This window comes from Anomaloglossus baeobatrachus, chromosome 12, assembly GCF_048569485.1.
Source record: "Anomaloglossus baeobatrachus isolate aAnoBae1 chromosome 12, aAnoBae1.hap1, whole genome shotgun sequence".
Lineage (NCBI taxonomy): Eukaryota > Metazoa > Chordata > Amphibia > Anura > Aromobatidae > Anomaloglossus > Anomaloglossus baeobatrachus.
Window position 1 is genome coordinate 123,516,186 of NC_134364.1, and position 16,696 is coordinate 123,532,881.

Genomic DNA, 16,696 nt, shown 5'->3' on the forward strand with positions numbered 1-16,696 from the left:
CCAACTGCTACAGAAAACAACATGAACTTATCAAGCACAACCTCACAGCTCTCTTCCATGCTTTATTACTTTGCATCTCTTATTTGCATCCACAAGCCTACCCAGGTTCTTTGTTCTGCCAATGATTTATGACTGACATCCTCCATGATCTGAAACCTCTAGTCCCACCTCAAAGAGTTTTCTTAAGCTTTACCAGGAATGCGCAGACAACCTGGCTAATTTCCACTATCCACAATTTTAAGCATGTCCTAAAAATATATTTCTGTATCACTTTACTCAACACAACCTTAAAATTATTTTATTGGGATTGTATGTGATATACCAACACAAAGTAGCAAGTATTTGTGAAGTGTAAAGGAAATGATATAAGATTTTCTAAATATTTTAAAATGATAAATCTGAAAATTGTGATGTGCATTTGTATTCAGCCCCCTGAGTCAATGATTTGTAGGACGACCTGTTGATGAAATTATTGCTGCAAGTCTTTTGGGGTATGCCTCTACAAGCTTGGCACGTCCAGAGGTTGAATTTTTTGACAATTATTCTTTGCAAAATAGCTCTAGCTCAGAATCCTTCCATTGTAGCTCTGTTTAGGAACGTTATCCTCCTGGAGGATTAACCTAGTCCACAGTCTCAAGTCTTTGCAGCCTCTAACAGGCTTTATGCTGGAATTGCCCTGTATTTCGCTCCATACATCTTCCCATTAACTCTGACCAGCTTCCCTGTCCCTGCTGAAGAAAAGTCTCTGCACAGCATTATGCTGACACCACCAAGTGTGATGAGGATCGTGTTTTTAGAGCACCTTCTTCCACATTGCTCGCTGTGTGCCCTACATGACTTTTTACTAACTGCGATTGATACGGTACTTCTTATGGCTTGCTTTCAAAACTGTCTTTCTTGCTACACTTCCATAAAGGCCAGATTTATGGAGTATACGACCTGAGCTGTGGATCTTTGCAGCTCCTTCAGAGTGACCATGAGCCTCTTGGCTGCTTTTCTAATTACTGTACTGCCCTTCTTCCTTGGGATATCAGTTTAGGGGGATAGTAAATAACATTTAACTAAAATGACTTTAAAGACCACTAGGGGTCACTCTAAATGCACAGAAGGCAGCTATGCCAGTGGTGTAGTTATGGCTGAAACCACTAGGGGTCACTCTAAATGCACAGAAGGCAGCTATGCCAGTGGTGTAGTTATGGCTGAAACCACTAGGGGTCACTCTAAGTGCACACAGGCATTCGATAAAAAGAGAATCGTTTCACCTTCTTGGACATTCCAGTAGAGCACCTGAAGGTTCTTAGATGCAGGTGCACTAGTCTGACTCTTTATTCAGGGATGGTGGGATATAGGAACATGGTGAACCTATTTTACACTAAAACAAATCAGGAATAGATACAATAGATCCTCTTCCATGAGATCCATATTTTCTCTTTATGCAGTGTAATAAAGGAGATGGTTTTTATTACTTGGTGTGATGAGATAACCGGGGAACGGGGCTCTTAAACTCTCCCTCAGGCTGGGGGGGGGGAAGGGGCTTTAGCTATTCCTGTACCCAGAGATACATCTAATGGTGATGATGTCTGGGCCGCCTTCCTTGGCCTGATCTAATACTCTCTCTCCCTTACCGCAGGGAAGGCTGGGACAGGAGTGGTTGACCCCACAGATGAGGATAAACAGGGGGAAACCAAAACTTCATAATACAGCATGCTCACACACAGAGGTATTAGACAAGTGATAAGGAGGAAAAAATAGCAGGGGGAAACAACAAGATGAAAAGAGAACTCCACAACAACTCTACACACAAAGCAATACAATCACCAGCAGGACTGGGATACAACACCACATGGACTGGTGTAGCTAAAGCTACAGTTGGCAAAAGAAAACGGGCTCCTCCATCTTAAAAAGGCGGTATTAGACAACAAGTGATGAGGAGGAAAATAAGAGCAGAGAGGAAACAACAAGATGAAAAGAGAACTCCACAACTACTCCGCGCACAAAGCAATACAATCACCAGCAGGACAGGGATACAACAGCACATGGACTGGTGTAGCTAAAGCTATAGTCGGCAAAGGAAAACAGGCTCCTCCATCTTAAAAAGGCAGCATTAGACAACAAGTGATAAGAAGGGGAAAAAAAGCAGGGGGGAAACAACAAGATGAAAAGAGAACTCCACAACAACTATACACACAAAGCAATACAATCACCAGCAGGACGGGGATACAACAGCACATGGACTGGTGTAGCTAAAGCTATAGTCGGCAAATGAAAACAGGCTCCTCCATCTTAAAAAGGCAGCATTAGACAACAAGTGATAAGGAGGGGAAAAAAAGCAGGGGGGAAACAACAAGATGAAAAGAGAACTCCACAACAACTATACACACAAAGCAATACAATCACCAGCAGGACGGGGATACAACAGCACATGGACTGGTGTAGCTAAAGCTATAGTCGGCAAATGAAAACAGGCTCCTCCATCTTAAAAAGGCAGCATTAGACAACAAGTGATAAGGAGGGGAAAAAAGCAGGGGGGAAACAACAAGATGAAAAGAGAACTCCACAACAACTCTACACACAAAGCAATACAATCACCAGCAGGACTGGGATACGAAAGCACACGGACCGGTGTAGCTAAAGCTATAGTCGTCAGAGGAAGACAGACTCCACCATCTTAAAAACGTGGGTAGTGACTGTGATAGGTCTCTCACAATATGTAATCCATGAGGTAACCAGCAAGCTAGCAGATATTAACTCCTGCAAGCCTGATCACTAATAGGAATCACTGCTGGTTGACGCCTGAGCCTGTCTATGTAGCTCAGAAGCACCAAACGAGGCATAGTGAGGAGTGTCAGACTTTGCAGTGGGAGAAGTGTCAGATGCCGCCATGACACTCAGCGAGTTTAGCACCATTTGACAGTTTCATATTTGCAGATACGCATTACCTGCTGTCAGGGCAGTATATCTATGTTGCATCTGCCACAAAATAGCTTTAAGATTACAAAATGTTATCTCTTACTGTGTACCTGGTCGACTGGAAGTTACATGATTCTAGAAATGTCAGGACCAGAGAGGAGGCGATTCACAAGCTGCTAATCTTATCACAGATGACTGCTCCGGGATCTAGGTTCAGGAAAACATCAGCTTTGGATGGGAAGCAAAATGCAAAAAGTTCCAGAAAATTACAGAGGTAATATATTTATTTTATAAGGATGTTCACGTATCAGAAAACAGCCCTGAATATTTTGAAATACTGTAGATGGGACTATAGCATTGGAATATAAAGAACAGAGGGGAAGGGGTTACTATCATCATCCTCACATGGTTAAAGGGGTTGTCTAGTCTAAAGGCTACTTTACACGCTGTGATATCGGTCCCGATATCGCTAGCGTGGGTACCCGCCCCCATCTGTTGTGCGACACGGGCAAATCGCTGCCCGTGCCGCACAACATCGCGCAGACCCGTCACACTACTTACCTGCCCGGCGACGTCGCTGTGACCGGCGAACCGCCTCCTTTCTAAGGGGGCGGTCCGTGCGGCGTCACAGCGGCCGCCCAATAGAAGCAGAGGGGCGGAGATGAGTGGCTGGAACATCCCGCCCACCTCCTTCCTTCCGCATAGCGGCCGGGAGGCAGGTAAGGAGAGGTTCCTCGTTCCTGCGGCGTCACACATAGTGATGTGTGCTGCCGCAGGAGTGACGAACTACATCGTTACTGCTGCAGTAACGATAATCGAGAATGGACCCCATGTCACCGAAGAGCGATTTTGCACGTTTTTGCAACGATGCAAAATCGCTCATCGGTGTCACACGCAGCAACATCGCTAATGCGGCCGGATGCGCGTCACAAATTCCGTGACCCCAACGACTCCGCATTAGCGATGTCGCAGCGTGTAAAGCCCCCTTTAATCCGCAAGTCTGCAGTAATGCTATGTGTCACTCTGGGACTGCAGACTTATGAATCCTCAAATTGTATGCACTATGTACTGTGAGGATTCTTGCATAAGAAGCAAGAAACCTAAGAACAGTGCCATGAAAAAATAATGAGCTCTAGATGTTCCCCAAACTCAACTTTTCCAAATGATCCAGGAGCAATTTGCTGATGAAAAGTAATGAGCAAGCGCTACCATGTGTAATGCCTGATAGGAGCCACAGACTCAGACTGGCTGTAAGGGGAAACTAGTGAAAAGCCGCTCACAAAGCAGGACCCCAAGAACTCTGCAACCCTTTAACCCCTGTACAGGGATTTGGAATTACACAGAGCCTCAGAGATCGCTACCTGTGGTAGACTGTAGTCCGTGGTCGTCAGGCAGGGTCAAAATCCAGGAGATGCAAAACAGGAACAGAATCAGCAGGCAAGGGTGTAGTGAGGAGACAAAGCAGGGGTCAAATCCAGAACTGGCAGCAAGGAACAAAAACGACAGGCAGGAGCGTAGTCAAACAACAAGCAAGGTCAGTGCACAGGAATCACAATACAAACAGCACATGAACCAGGAGTACAGAACTATCTCTGGCAGTGGTCATGTGACAGGAGGGGGAATAAGAAGGGTGTGCTGTCTTCCCATAGGCTGCAGGTGAATGTTGGCCACTTCAGCCGGGAGACACACGCCACCTACAGTCAGCCAGTGGTACTGCAGGATCCAGGGAAATTCAGCCAAATGGTTGAGCGGAGCCTGTGCTCCGCAGAACCTCGGACACCGACTCCTTTCCCATCACCAACACTATCCATGGTGGGAACATGGTGTCGTCTGGCGATCGGAGCAGAAGTCGCAGGAGCGGACTCCGGTGGGGACGTGAGAGTACCCCCCCTCCACGAGGGGCCACCGGACCCTCAAAACCTGGTTTGTCAGGGAACTGGAGGTGAAATCGCCTGACAGGACCTTTAGCGTGGACCTCACTTGCTGGGACCCATGATCGCTCCTCAGGGCCATAACCCTTCCAATGTACAAGATACTGCACCGCCCCTCTGACAATACGGGAGTCAAGGATCCTCTGCACTTCATACTCCAGGTTACCCTTGACCAAAACAGGGGGGGGGGCCTGACTGGGAGAATGGAAACACGATACAACTTGAGGAGGAATTTGTGGAACACGTTCGATATTTTGAAGGACTGAGGGAGGTTCAGGCGGAAAGCTGTGGGATTGATGACCTCGACTATCTCGTAAGGTCCAATAAATCTGGGACCCAGCTTAGCAGAAGGGACCTTGAGTTTAATATGACAGGTGGACAACCATACCTTAACCCCAACTACAAGGCTTGAGCCCTTGGAACGCCTCTTATTAGCAGCTGAGGCTTGACCACCATGTGTCCACTTCAAGTTTTCTTTCACCCCAGACCAGATAGCCTTCAGTTTGTTCACAGTGCTTTCAGCCTCAGGAGTATCCACCATAGTGGAAGAAAAGGAGCCAAAACGTGGATGCAACCCGAAATTGCAGAAAAAAGGGGTAGTCTGGATAGACTCCTGATACTGGTTATTAATGGCAAACTCAGCTAGTTGTAGATATTCCACCCAGTTAGACTGACGGTCAGACACATAACACCGGAGATAGTATCATAGTATCATAGTTTTTAAGGTTGAAGGGAGACTCTAAGTCCATCTAGTTCAACCCGTAGCCTAAGGGTATGTGCGCACGTTGCGTACTAGCCCAGCACCGTAAAAGGTGCGCTTCAGAGCGCAGCTGAAAAGCTCCGTTCTGAGGCGCATGGTGCCGGCGAGAACGTGCGCTCTGCCTGCAGCTCCTGCCATAGACAGAGCAGGAGCTGCCGGCAAAGCGCACGGAAGAAGTGACATGTCACTTCTTTTTACGCAGCGCTTCGGCAGTAGCCGAAGCGCTGCGTTGTAATATGCCACGTGCGCACGGCCCCTGCACAATCTCCATAGATTGTGCAGGGGACGCAGGACGCATGCAGTTACGCTGCGCTACAAAGCGCAGCATAACTGCATGAATTTACGCAACGTGCGCACATAGCCTAACATGTTGATCCAGAGGAAGGCAAAAAACCCAATGTGGCAAACAAGTTCCAATGGGGGAAAAAAATTCCTTCCTGACTCCACATCCGGCAATCAGACTTGTTCCCTGGATCAACACCCTGTCATAAAATCTAATATACATAACTGGTAATATTACATTTTTCAAGAAAGGCATCCAGGCTCTGCTTAAATGTTAGTAGTGAATCACTCATTACAACATCATGCGGCAGAGAGTTCCATAGTCTCACTGCTCGTACAGTAAAGAATCCTCGTCTGTGATTATGATTAAACCTTCTTTCCTCAAGACGTAGCGGATGCCCCCGTGTTCCAGTCGCAGGCCTAGGTGTAAAGAGATCTTTGGAAAGGTCTCTGTACTGTCCCTCATATATTTATACATTGTGATTAGATCCCCCCTAAGCCTTCGTTTTTCCAAACTAAATAACCCCAAGTTTAATAACCTGTCTTGGTATTGCAGCCCACCCATTCCTCTAATAATCTTGGTGGCTCTTCTCTGCACCCTCTCCAGTTCAGCTATGTCCTTCTTATATATCGGTGACCAGAATTGTACACAGTATATAAGTGCGGTCGCACTAGTGACTTGTACAGAGGTAGAACTATATTTTTTTCATGAACACTTATACCTTTTTTAATATTATTACATTATTTTATTAGCCCTGGCAGCAGCTGCCTGACACTGTCCACTAAAGTGAAGTTTACCATCCACCCATACACCCAAGTCTTTTTCTGTGCCTGTTTTACCCAGTGTTCTACAATTAAGTACATAATTATACATTTTATTTCCTCTACCCAAGTGCATGACCTTACATTTATCTACATTAAACTTCAATTGCCCCTTCTCAGCCCAATCCTCCAATTTACATAAATCTCCCTGTAATATAAAATGATCCTCCTCTGTATTGATTACCCTGCAGAGTTTAGTATCATCTGCAAATATTGAAATTCTACTCCGCATGCCCCCAACAAGGTCATTTATAAATATGTTGAAAAGAAGCAGGCCCAATACTGACCCCTGTGGTACCCCACTATGAACTGAGACCCAGTCCGAGTACGTACCATTAATAACCACCCTTTGTTTCCTATCACTGAGCCAGTTTTTAACCCAGTTACACATATTTTCCCCTATCCCCATTATTCTCATTTTATGTACCAACCTTTTGTGTGACACCGTATCAAAAGCTTTTGAAAAGTCCATATACACAACATCCACTGCATTTCCCTGGTCCAGGCTTGAACTTACCTCTTCATAGAAGCTGATCAAATTAGTTTGACAGGATCGATCCTCTGGCTTCCAATTAATCACATCAGCCCCCTTTTTAGTCAAATCAGTGAGGGGTTTGGCAATCTTGGAAAAATCCCTAATAAATTTGCAATAGTAATTTGCAAACCCAAGGAAACGCTGCAAGGCTTTCAGGGACTTGGGTTGCACCCACTCCTTAATCGGCTGTAGCTTAGAGGGATCCATGCGGAAGCCTTCTGCAGACAATATATAATCCAGGAAATTACCCTCATCAACAAAAAAAACACATTTTTCATACTTAGCAAATAGGGAGTTCTCCCTGAGTCTCTGGAGCACAGTGCGGACATGTTTGACATGTGACTTAGCATCAGGAGAATAAATCAGGATGTCATCCAGATAGACCACCACATATTGACCGCAGATATCCCTGAAAATGTCATTGACAAAGGCCTGAAAGAGCGCTGGTGCATTACTTAACCCAAACGGCATAACCAAGTATTCATAATGTCCCTCTGGAGTATTAAATGCCGTTTTCCACTCATCCCCTTCTCTGATGCGGATTAGGTTATATGCACCCCTGAGATCCAGCTTTGTGAAGTCCCGGGCTCCTATGAGCTGGTTAAACAGATCGGGAAACAGTGGCAGAGGGTACTGATTCTTTACGTTAATGGCATTAAGTTCCCGATAGTCAATACAAGGTCTGAGGCCACCATCTTTTTTTCTCCACAAAAAAGAATCCAGCGCCGACTGGTGACCTGGATGGTCTGATAAACCCTCTCTGCAGACTGTCTGCTATATAATCTTTCATGGCCTGACGTTCTGGACCAGAAAGATTATAAATCCTACCCTTGGGGAGTCGGGAATTAGGGACCAAATCTATGGGGCAGTCATATTCTCTGTGCGGAGGTAATTTTTCAGAGTCAGAAACAGAGAACACGTCAGCAAAATCCCTGAATGCATAAGGTATGAAGATAGGTTCAGCTCTAGTCAGGTTAACAGATAACGACATACACGTCTCCTGACACTCAGGGCTCCAGCGCAAAATCTCACCCTGGTGCCAGTCTATGACTGGGTTGTGCTTGCCCAGCCATGGCATGCCCAATACCACTGCTGCTGTCAGGTTCTCAAAAACAAAAAATGACACTGATTCTACATGCAGAGCCCCCACAAGCATGGAGATCTCTGGAGTTACAAGGTTAACCACACCCTGAGTGAGAGGGGTATTATCAATTACAGAGATTTTAATGGGAGAGTTCAGTCTCAGCAAAGGCAAACCCAGCTCTCTTACTACATCAGAGTTTATGAAATTAGCCGCAGACCCACAATCAATAAAAGCCTGTAGTCACACAGCTTTTCCCTGGTGAGACAATGAGACAGGTAACATTAACTTCATAGGGTCTGCAGGGAGTACCTGTGCACCTGAGTGAGTATCCTGGGGCTCAATCAGGTGCGGTTGCTGCTCTGGAGGCGATTGTCTGTGAGATCCAGGCTCTCCATGATGGTCTCCCCAACGTGATCTGCTCCCTTGATGTTGACAGGACTCTGGACATGATGAGGAAGGTGCTGCAGAAGCTTGGACCTGTGCAGACTGGAGCTCTTGCATCTGCTGTGCAAGTCCCTGAACCAAGCCAGACAGGGTCAGCACCTGGTCCATCACAGCTTGGAGAGGATTCTTTTTTTTTTTTTTTCTGTGTTAGTGGGCCAGTGATAATGTAATGCCTGATAGGAGCCACAGACTCAGACTGGCTGTAAGAGGAATCTAGAGAAAAGCCACTCACAAAGCAGGACCCCAAGAACTCTGCAACCCTTTAACCCCTCTACAGGGATTTGGAATTACACAGAGCCTCAGAGATCGCTACCTGTGGTAGACTGTAGTCCGTGGTCGTCAGGCAGGGTCAAAAACCAGGAGATGCAAAACAGGAACAGAATCGGCAGGCAAGGTCGTAGTGAGGAGACAAAGCAGGGGTCAAATCCGGAACTGGCAGCAAGGTACAAAAACGACAGGCAGGAGGGTAGTCAAACAACAAGCAAGGTCAGCGCACAGGAATCACAATAATAATAATAATAATAATATTTATTCATTTATATAGCGCTGTTAATTCCACAGCGCTTTACATACAACATGTAACACTGTCCCCACTGGGGCTCACAATCTAAATTCCCTATCAGTATGATTTTGGAGTGTGGGAGGAAACCAGAGATCCCGGAGGAAACCCACGCAAACACGGGGAGAACATACAAACTCCTTGCAGATGTTGTCCTTACAAACAGCACATGAGCCAGGAGAACAGAACTATCACTGGCAGTGGTCATGTGACAGGAGGGGAAATAAGAAGGGTGTGGTGTCTTCCCATAGGCTGCAGGTGAATGTTGGCCACTTCAGCCGGGAGACACACGCCAACTACAGTCGGCCAGTGGTACTGCAGGTTCAAGGGAAACCCAGCCAGTGGTTGAGCGGAGCCTGTGCTCCGCAGAACCTCGGGCACCGACTCCTCTCCCGGCACTATCCATGGTGGGAACATGGCGTCGTCTGGCGATCGGAGCAGAAGTCGCAGGAACGGACTCCGGTGGGGACGTGACACCATGCTCCAGGTGCTCAGTACTGGTAACAAGTAGCCGGACTCTCAGATGGGCTCGATTCATGTACCTAATACAACGGAAATCAATGGGGAACTCAAGCAAGAGAAGATCTTCCATAAAAATGCTTGAGTTCCCCATTTACTTCCATTAAATTTAGCACATGTCGAGCCTGTCCACGTGTCTGATTGCTTATTGATGAGTGGACTCACAGATAACCGATTCCAGCAGATCTAACCGAATTTAAAAACAAAAATCTGGGTCCGACCCGGAATTGATCCCGGAAATCTGTCTGGATGCCGGATCCCATATAAGTCTATGGGCCCAGATTCAGGAGCGTAAAAATGATGGTAGAAAGGATAGGGAATTAGAGCAAGTGCTTCATACTTACCGAGTCTCCTGCGCTGCTGTAACTGCTCCTGTGGCAGTTGATTCCACTTCTGTGGCTGCTTATTATCACTAATCCATATTCACTGCTTCCCGTACCCACAGCAGTCCTGGTGTCTGTGATTGGTTGCAGTCAGATTTGCTCCCCAGCCTGTGTGACAGCGTCTGACTGCTTGAAATCACATATGCTGTCTGTGGATCACTGTAGATTGGATTAAAAATAAATAAAAAAAATTGGTATAGGGTCCCCCCATATTATGATACCAGCCATGATAAAGCCCACAGCTTCAGGCTACAGCCCCCAGCCGTGCGCTTATCTTGGCTGTGTATCAAAATAAGAGGACCTGCATGTGGCTTATTTAAAAAAAAAATTATTAAATAAATAATTTTAAAAACCAGCATGCGGTCTCCCCAATTCTGATAGCCAGCAATGACAAAACTCGACAGCTGGGGGTTAATATTCTCTGGCTGTGGAGACCCATACATAATTGGGCCCCCCAGCCTAAAAATAGCAGCTCTCAGCCACCCATAATTGCCACATTCATTAGATGTGGCAATCCCAGCACTTTACCAGACTCATCCCGATTGCCCTGGTGCAGTGGCAATCAGGGTAATAAGGGGTAATCGCAGCTCATAGCTGCTACTAAGCCCTAGATTAGTAATAGGAGGCATCTGAGACCAAAGGGAAGAAGTTTTGATAAATCATGGTCAACACTGTAAATATTGAGTCTTTGCATTAACTTGTAAAGAAAAGTGTAAAAACTTATGAAATTCTTATATTTGTACTTCTGTAACCATAAAAAATGTTACAAGAAGATTGAAAGCAATGAGGGTACTAATTTTGTGTCAGTCTCAAAAAAGAGGAGATGTTATGGGTGCGGGCAACCTGGGCACCTACAATCCAGTTGTCCCGCAAGGACTCAGAGGGACCCCCATGCACCTCTATCTCGTCTGGTACATTTTGTGCACTCCATCCTGCCTGAGGAAGAGATACCACCACCTCCACCAGAGTGTACCGCTGACCCCTGCACCATAGATGCCCCTGTTGGAGTGTATGGCCTCCGGCCTTTGTCACTAGGTTCTCCTACTGCCTTCTCCAGAATGCACATTGGAAGGAGTAGGACACAGAGGAGATGTTATCGATGTGGGCAGCCTGGGCATCTGCAAAACGCTTGCCCTGCTGGTCGACTTGCACCAAATCGACCTGTTCATTCTCTACAGCCAAATACAAGGGAGGAAGAGTTCTTACCCCTTCAAGTTGACTTGCCTAATGACTCAGACACTCGTGATCAACCACTAGTGGTTTATGGAGTGCGAGCCACAGCCCCGAATTCCTCTCACCATCAAAGTAAGCACTTACAGGAGGTTGTGCTGCATGGACAGAGAGTGATTAGATTTTGTGACTCTGGGGCATTTCTCACAATAGCTGATCCCCGAGTAGTTCGGCCAGAGGCGATACATCATGGACCAGGGATTGTTATTGAATTCGCTGGAGGGCAAAGGAGGAATATCCCGAAGGCCACTGTAGATCTGGACTTTGGCTTTGGGGGTCAAGCAATGTGTGGTTGGGGTGATGAGCAGTCTGCCTGCGGATATTCTCCTAGGAAATGATGTGGGAGATCTACAATGCCGATTTGTGAGTGCAGGAAACACAGTTTGAGTGAAGGAGGATACAAAGAGAAGCTTGTCCTTCCAACCCTACCGCTGTACAAGGGACTATCTACAGCTTCTCCATCCAATACAAGCGTGGAAGCAAACACCAGAATGCTGATGGACTGTCCCGGCAAGAAGAACCATAGACTATCTACAGCTGAGCAAGATGGACTTAAGTGAGACGGCCAGAGGTCTGTGTAGACCTCATAGCATACTCACTTATTCAGATGGAGGGAGAGGTTGTTATGGTGAAATTTGGTGTACTGTGTATCACGTTGTCTAGGGTCATATTTTAGGCTTGGTTCACTGTCCATTATTTGTATTGCTTGTGTGTACATTGTATTGTCCGTAGGTAATCACCCCTTGTAGTGATTGTCCCAAGGTAACCTCTTTGCTTACCTGGGGGGATGAGTCAGTCTGTTTGAGAACTTGAAGAAAGAAGGACGAAGATTGAACCTCTGGGCTGAAGGTGCTATTCCTCAGAGACCTGGACATTTATCCATTACTGGACTATATTCGGGTTTTCGTTATTATTTTTACCCTCTGCTTGGTGGATTATGTTATGGACCATTTGATTTGTTTGGAATAAATGCTCTTTGGATTGTACAGCCATCTCTCGCTCTGTTGATTGTGCGATATGGAAAAAGGACCTTGTCACACTATCCATGCTAATATCAGAAGACACCTATTAATAAATCTTCTCTCTGCGCACTTTCTGTTCTGCGTAACACAGGTGCCCATAGATGTTGTTTTCTGCTGAGATGGCACCATGTGTGGTCATGCAAGGTCATGAAAATTTCTTGATCAAACAATTATGATGTGTTTTCTTAGAGGATTTTTCCCCAGACTTCTGAGACTTGATAAAAGGCTGTCTAATAAGGAGAGTTTTACACCGGCTATCTGTTCTCATAAAGCAGCATCCACACAAAATATCACACATGCTGCCCGATACAATGGCAGATTAAACAAACACACAGAGTATAAAAATATATAAGAAAATATGACACATCTTATTAACCTCATTACCCCAGAGCATGGTTTTACCTTAATGACCAGACCATTTTTTTAAATTTTGACCAATTTCACTTTGACATGTTAAACTCTGGAACGCTTCAAAGGATCCCAGTGATTCTAAGATTGTTTTTTGGGACATATTGTACTTCAGGATAGTGATACATTTAAGGTGACATTTTTTGCTTTTATTTGTGAAAATTTTGTAAATTTAGCAAAAAGTTAAAAAAAATTGGAATTTTCAAACTTTTAATTTTTCTGCCCTTAAAAACAAGAGTTCTGTCTCACAAAATAGTACATAAATAACATTTCCCACGTCTACTTTACATCAGCGCAGTTTTTGAAACATCTTTTTTTTTGTTAGGAAGTTAGGAGGGTTCAAAGTTTATCAGCAATTTCTCATTTTGCCAACAAAATTTACAAAATCATATTTTTTAGGGACCACATCACATTTGAAGTTATTTTGAAAGGCCGAGGAGAAAGAAAATACCCAAAAGTGACACCAGTCTAAAAACTGCACCCATCAAACTACTCAGGAGAAAATGCTTTGTAAAATTTGTTGTGCACCAATATCCCATGGGTGGAGGAAATCTACAGTTTGGGCGCACGGCAGGACTTGAAGGAAAGAAAAGCCATTTTAATTTTGGAATCGTTAGCGAATGTGCTTAAACAGTGGACTTCCCCCCAAGTGACCCCATTTTGAAAACTAGACCCCTCAAGGAATTTATCTAAATGTTTGGTGAACGCTTTGGTGTACATTTTAACGACAAAAATCTTGCTTTAACCCAAATTTTTTTTTTCATTTTCACTAGGTTCACAGGAGAAAATGAACAATAAAATGTGCTGTTCAATTTCTCCTGAGTATCACAATACGCCGTATGTGGTTGAAAACTACTTTTGAGGCACAGTACAAAGTGAAGAAGAGAAGGAGTGCCATATTGGAGTGCAGATTTAGTTGGAATGGTTTGCGGGTGGCATGTCACATTGGCAGAGCCCCTGAGATGCCAGAACAGCAAAATAACTATGCAAAACTGACCCAATTTTACAAACTGAACCCCTCAATAAATTAATTTAGGGGTGCAGTGAGCATATTGACACCACGGGTGTAACAAAAAAAGTTATACTATTAGGAGGGGAAGATAAAATAATTCCATTTTAACCACTAAAATGTTGTTTTAACCATAGTTTTTCAATTGTCACAAAGGGAATAGGTAAAAAAAGGCCCCATAACGTGTTACAAAATTTCTCTTGAATGTGGCATTACTCCACATATGTCTGTCCAATACTGTTTGGCCTTACTGGATGGCTCAGGATGGAAGGAATGCCATTTAATTTTCTTAGAATAGTTTGAAGAGCCCCAAAGTGCCAGAACAGAAGAAATCCCCTAAAGTGACCAAATTTTGGAAAGGTGGTTATGATTAAGAGGCGCACGCCTCAAAATGCGTAAACCGGTGTTTCTGGGGCCAGTTTGCTATTTTTCACCTACCATCCGTGTGTGTTTTTTTACTATATTTTTTAATAAAAAGAAGTTTATACTCCGTATGTGCTGGAACAAAGTTTTTCTTGGATAGTGATGATTTAGTATTTCAAAAACATCCATACAATCTAAGGCAGTAAAGGTTGCAGAATTAAAATGTGCAAAGAAGCCCTTGTTTTGTCCAGTACATTGTAGTGCCTGCACCTCGTAAATTAAGTGGGGTCTCTGTTACGGGGGGCTGTCTGATTATAAAAACCAAAGGGATATCAGACAGTCAGGGTCCACCGTGCAAAGTCTCTGCTGCAGACTATGGCAGAGGATAAGAGGTATCTTGTACCACGGAAGCAGTACTGACACTGATGCGTCTCAGTGACACTAGAGCCAATCACGGCATGTACTGTTAAAGTCACAGCGACTACCGTATTTAGCATTAACGTAAAAGGGATATGTTAATGAGTGAGGAAGAGTATAAAAGTGTGCCGCTGTAAATAGTAGTAGCACAAGTGCAGAGTGCAATACCTCTGTTAAACTCACAGAGGAATATAGTTAGGAAATAAAGCAATTCCTCCCTTACTCAGAGGGTGTGTGGTATGGTCTCTGTTAGTGGTCACAGAGACAAAAGCAGTGAGTGTGAAATGGCACCTACCTAGGTCCGTTCCTCTAGCGGTGCCAGGAGACGGGCAGCAGCGTAAGCCGCACAAAGCTCCTACCTGCGTTGGCTCCACTAGTGTGCGAGGACACGAACCGCTAGATATGGCACCTGCCTAGGTCCGCTCCACTAGTGGTGCAAAAGAGACGGACAGCAGCACAAGCCGCACAAAGCTCCTACCTGCGTTCGCTCCACTAGTGTGCAAGGACACGAACCACTAGATATGGCACCTGCCTAGGTCCGCTCTTCTAGTGGTGCAAAAGAGACGGACAGCAGCACAAGCCACACAAAGCTCCTACCTATGTTCGCTCCCCTAGTGTGCGAGGATACGAACAACTGCCAGACGCAGTATAAGGAACGTTACCCTAGCGGCAACGTCCACCTACAAGTAGAATCACAAGGCCCAGCCTGACCATGTGCCTCAGGCACCTGCCTATGTCCGCTCCACTAAGGTGCAAGGATACGGACCACAGCCGAAGCTGTAAGGTACAAGAACGCTACCCTGCCGATAGCACTCACCTAGCATAGACAGAGAGATGCCTGGAGGGACGTGCACAGAGCGTCTACTCTCATGCATGAACCAAGAGGACTGAGCGCCGAGCAGCGTGCGTCAGGGTCTTATATAGACTCTGGGCCTCATCCAAGATGGAGGACACCAGAGCCAATCCACTGCCAGAATGACAGCAATGATGTCACGCTGGCCTATCACCGAGCAAGGCGTCACAAGCACATGACCAGCGACCAATCGGCTTAGAAGGTGTCAGTGACATGTGACCTCGTGTTACAAGCACATGACCAGCGGCCAATCAGCTTACAAGGTGTCAGAGACATGTGACCTCGTGTCAGTGATGATGTCACTCGCACATGTGCAATAGCTCCAAGATAGGACTTAGTCTCCAGAGCTCGCACATGTGCAGTAGCAAGAAATCCGAACATAGTCTCCAATGCCACAGCAAAGGGGAAGGAGACAAGCAGATACCCAGAAACGGGAACCGTAACAATACCTTTCCCTCAAGGTCCCCCCTCTCGGCGGCGCAGGTAATCGGCAACTAAGTCAGGAGCATGGACAGACTCCTCAGGCTCCCAAGAGCGATGTTCCGGACCGTAGCCCTCCCAATCTATCAAGAAGAACCTGCGCTCTCGAACCATCTTAGAACCAACTATGGCTCGTACCTCATAGCTAGAGCGAGAGGAATCAGAGGAAGGAGAGTGTACTTCACGAACGTGAGGTAAAATAGCCGGCTTTAACAGTGAAACATGGAATTTGTCATGGATCCTAAGATGGACGGGTATCTTCAATTGGTAGACTACAGGATTTACCTGTCGAAGAACCTCAGAAGGACCCAGGAAGCGAGGAGCAAGTTTGACAGAGCTCACTCTAAGTTTCACGTGTTTTGCAGAGAGCCACACAAAGTCCCCAGGAGAAAAGACAGGAGCCGGGCGACGAAACCGATCGGACACCGTCTTCATACGATCCTTAGCTGCTTGGATCGACTCTTGAGTCCGATCCCAGACCTCTCTGGCATTAGTTGCCCAGTCGGCCACAAGAGGAGGAAGTGCAGCAGCGGGAAACTGTACCGGTACCCTAGGGTGTTGCCCATTATTGAGTACGAACGGTGTTTGCTCAGTGGCCTCAGCCAGAGGATTGTTAAGGGCAAATTCTGCCCAGGGTAGGAGGGAGGACCAGTTATCGTGGTTCTCAGCAACAAAGTGTCGAAGG